Source organism: Ovis aries, chromosome 2 (assembly GCF_016772045.2).
Source record: "Ovis aries strain OAR_USU_Benz2616 breed Rambouillet chromosome 2, ARS-UI_Ramb_v3.0, whole genome shotgun sequence".
Classification (NCBI taxonomy): Eukaryota; Metazoa; Chordata; class Mammalia; order Artiodactyla; family Bovidae; genus Ovis; species Ovis aries.
In genome coordinates this window covers 116,108,428-116,113,232 of record NC_056055.1, presented here as the reverse complement: position 1 = coordinate 116,113,232, position 4,805 = coordinate 116,108,428, and the positions used below count along the sequence as shown (strand labels likewise).

Below are 4,805 nucleotides of genomic sequence, written 5' to 3'. Positions count from 1 at the left end.
CCATACAACTGGGACTCTGACTTTGCATCCTTAAGCAGTCAAACTAAGCTCAGAGGTTTTGATTCCTAGTTGGCCTACAACTCCAGGAAGACCCAAGGACAGAAGATGTTGTGGAGATGAGAGTGCAATCCCTCAGGTGTTATCTTGGAATAGAATCATGCATGTGCTTATGCCCAAGATGTGATATATGTGTTACACAGTACTCATTTAGAAAAATGTCCATTTCACCCCTGGATAGCCCTTGAAAGTTTATAAAGCACTTTCCTATATGACTGACATTTAATCCTTACAATTCCTCTAGGAGGTAGGTATTCTAATCCCACGTACAGGCCAGAAGCAGTGCCAGACCTAGGTGGCCCGATCCTTACCCAAGTCCTAGGGCACAGGAGCAGAGGTCTGGGTCTATTATGCATCTTCTCACTAGATCAGGTGCCAGGCTTTCCTCCCACCAGGATTCTTCCTATTCAGTGGCCTAGGGGCAGAGTAAATTCTCAAGACCACGAAGAAGTGAACAACAATGCCTGGGCTGAGGACGTGTCTCCTAATGTAAGACTAACTTTAAATTAGAAATCAGAATATTGCTGGAAGCAAACACTGACCGGTTCTCTTCCCAGCTCTGTTGGCAGCCTCGGATACACAGAGCCACAATGTGGGGTGGGTCAGAGGAGGGTATGAGGGCTCATGTTCAGGACCCTCAAACTCCAAATTTTGGCCATCTACTTAATGCTTCAGGTTCCCCATTTGCAAGGTGGGATGGCAGTGTGAATTGGTTGAGATATGACTGGCATAAGGCCTGGGCCCAAGCAAGTTCTCAGTACACTGTCTTTTTTTTTTTTTTTTTTTCAAATTAAGGACTCTTTTACACTATTTTATTTTACCCTTATTAAAAAAAAAAACTTTTTTTTTTGTTTTTACAATATTGTATTTGTTTTGCCACACATCAACATGAATCCACCACGGGTGTACACATGTTCCCAATCCCGAAACCCCCTCCCACCTCCCCCCCCACACACCATTCCTCCGGGTCATCCCAGTACACCAGCCCCAAGCATCCTGCACCTTGCCTCAGTATGCAGTCTTTATTGCTCCTGCCATTTTTGTTCCTATCTTGTACTGGACTCCCACAAGGCCCCTCCTTGCCATCCTTGATTTGCTTTGTTTTTCACTTTCTGTGGTTGCATTTTCTTTGTAAGCACACACTGTTCGTGTATATTAGACATGAGTATCCTATAATCATTGCAGCCCTCCCTCCAGAATATCTATTAGAGACCTTCTGGGCAAGGTGATCTCCTAAGGGACCTAAACAGCCCTTGTGATACCAGATTATCAAGCAAGATGTGGTGTATCAGATGTCAGGGTGGCACTGACAGGGTGCTTCCCAAGCCTCCCATAGGAGGTGGTGCTTTACACTCCCATGAGGAATCATACTGCCCATAGTAGGGCTGGGAAGAATGCTCATTTGCTGCATCAGCCTAAACACCTCCAACGGGGTCCAGGTATGTATTTCTCTTCTCCATCTTCTGATTTCTTGATGCTTTTGATATCTGCTGGATTCGTGGATTTCCACGCTGCTTACTGATTGATGGATTTTCCTAGACTTCATAGATTATTTGTGATCCTAGGGCCAACTTTTCCGTCTGTCTTCCGGCCCTTTAACCTCCTTTGACAGAATGGCTGTGAGCACCAATTGGAAAACAACAATGAAAAGAATTTCTTATAGCTCGGCATGGCCCAGCAGTAGAAAGATATTTTGTTTGTATGTTTTTAGCTTCTATCATTCTCTTTCTTTTTATGATGGTTAACCCTAAGCCTTATCACTAGTAAATAAAACCATGATGTTGGTAGTCACTGACCTTACAATAATTATTTATTTAAACATCCTAAGACTTACCCTTTTGCTTTTCTTATTTCCTTTTGAGTTGTAAAAAAAGTTCCCCAATTTAATCAGACCTAAGCTCTCCTGCTTCCATTATTAAGCAGTCTGTCACTTGAAGCTTTCTAGAACTGCACATCTATTGCCCCTCCATAGATGACCATCAACATCCTTGGATCTGTTTCCCTCTTCTCTTGAGATTCAGATGTCAGGAACTCATTTAACATCAATCTATCCAAACCAGATCCTCCTGGAGCTCCCACACCTGTGAAGAGTATCCCAGTGGTACAGTAAAGGTCATTTAGGCTCCTCCCACTATCCCTCTCCTCATGTACAGTAAATGACCAATCCACTTTGTCTATTTATTTATTTTTTTGGCCCTGCTGAGCAGCTTGTGGGATGTTAATTTCCCCAACCAGGGATTGAACCTTGGACCTGGGCAGTAAAGCCATGGAGTCTTAACCACTGGGTTGCCAGAGAATTCCCCTACATTATTTTCTCACATCCTCTTTTCCATTCCCATCCCTCTTCCTTTATCCCAGTATTTTTATTTTACATTTATATAATTGAAATAGCCAAATAGAGCATCTTAATTTCTACAAGCTCATCTGTAGTTTGTTCCTTTGCAATCGGTCTTTCCCAACCATCCCATAAATGCTCTGAGGATTATTTGCAAAATTCATTTTTTTTTCAACAAATAAGATCTTTTATTTGTCACCATTAAAAGTCTGCATTTTAAACAGATTCTTGGACTGGTGGCTTATATCCATCATCCCGTTCAACTTTAGCACCTGTCTCACCCCCAACAGCTTTTCCAGAACTACTACCTTCAACATGTAACTCCATGAGTTTTCCCAATTCAAACTTGGGCTTCTTCAGAATTTTTTTCTTTTCTAATGAAGACATCATGGAGCGGGTAAATAGATTGGCAAGCTTTTTCTATGTTTTTCCCAATGCTATCCGGAATCAATTTATTGACCAACTCTTTCAAGTCATTTGTCTGCACCTTTCAGGTCATGATTTCCGTCATCTTCTTGCAAATCTGGTGCACCTGCTGGTGCTGGGCATAAGAAGTCATCTGAATCTGATTGCTGCATATTTTTTTTTTTTATTAGAACCCACACAAAACAGATGAAGCAAGTAACCATTGGTAGTCTTGACATCAACATGAGCTTTAATCATGTTTTGCCGTTTTTTGATCCATGCCATGGAAAGATCCATGCTATGTAAGTTAATTAAGAATTTTTTGCCCTGAACATCCTCAGTAATTAGTTTGAGTTTTCTAAATGCAACGTCATCATTGTGTAGATCAGCAAGACTCACTTCAAAAACATGCCCCTTGAGGTCATCAGATGCAATTTTGGTTCCTTGAGATCTTGTGACCAATACTTTACCAATATTCCTTATATTGAACATAGCTGATGCTTTCACATCACACTAATCTTTTTTAGAAAATGGTTCAACCACTTTCTTCTTGGCTCCCCTTTTGCCTCCTTTCATAAAGTGCTTGTTTTTGCCAACCACCATGGTGCTGCTCAGAGGGCCAAAAATGGCAAAATTCTTTATTCTTCTCATATTATTCCCTTGCAAAATTATTTTGTGGTTCTTGTTGGTTTATTGGTTTAAACCCCAAGCCCTTACTGTGATATTTAAGACTGTCCACAGCCCTCTCCAAACTTGTCTCACAATGTTTTTCAAAGACTTCATCTTCTTCAAAAAACATTTCTAGTCTATGTTTTCCTAACATGTCCACAGTTCTTCATCTTTGTAGCTTTCATTTACTTATCAAGTAATTCGTGGACCAATACTCAATGACAAGGCCTGGGCTAGGTCCTGCTGATGATACAGCCTCTTTTCCCTAAAAAACACACCTACTCCCTCATGCTATTTCTGTGACAGAGATGGCCTGCCCTCTTCCTTGTGACACCCTTCTCTTGAAGTCCTGCAGTGAGATGGGATATGCCTGACTTTGTGAAAAACATTTTCCAACATGTATCAAGAAATTCAAAGACATTCTTGCCCTTTGAACTAGTGATCTCCACTTTTTGGGAATCTAAGGATATAATCCAAACTGCAGAAAAATAGTTTGTGTAAAAAGATCCACTTTGCTACCTTATTCAACTTTATTGATAGTATTGAAAATGGAGATAAAATATATAATACAGGATGACATAATCAAAAATAATATGATTATAAGAATAATAGAAGATTTTAAACTCTACTTGATAAACTTTGAGAAATATATTACATTTGTTCAATTTCCAAGTACAGAAGCTTCTCATAATATGAGAAAACACCCATGATGAATTATTTGAGAAAAATCATACTGAAAGAATGCATATGTATTTATGCATTTGTGTATGTATTTAATCTTTATAACTGTTTAACACATTATTTTAAAATTATATAAGGTAAAAAAGACTATGATTAAACAAATTACAATATTACCAGTGATTATCTCCAGAATATAGATTGTAGATAATTTCTTTTTAATTTCTTTTTTATGTCTTCCAAATTTTCAATGTAACAAACATGTATTATTTTCACATGATATATTTTTAACTGCACTTGTGACTTAGCCAATTCTGTGCAGGTGTTTTAGTGCCTAGATATACTTCAATTTGGCTGCAGATCATTTTCAGGTCACCAAAATGCACATCCCTTTCTATGAGCTCAAGTAACACTCACCACCTTTGTCATATGATTTGGGCATATCATATAACACAATATACTTTAATTGTTCGAGTAAGGAATTTTCTCCTCAATTAAATTGTGAGCAAACAGGAAACATGGCTTAGGCATTACTGTTCCCTCAACACTGAGCCAGTTGACGTGTGGAAAACAAACAAACAAACAAACAAACCTCTGTGGGAATAATCTGTGTTAATAAGTATTAAGGCCTTTTAGTATTAAAGGACCATATAAGTAGCAA

At 39.0% G+C, this 4,805-nt stretch overlaps 1 pseudogene; it reads right to left on the bottom strand.

Annotated features, from left to right (window-relative positions):
- Positions 1-2,608: 2,608 nt before the first annotated feature.
- On the bottom strand, positions 2,609-3,400 carry LOC101106660 (small ribosomal subunit protein eS1-like; annotated as a pseudogene).
- Between the last annotated feature and the right edge of the window lie 1,405 nt (positions 3,401-4,805).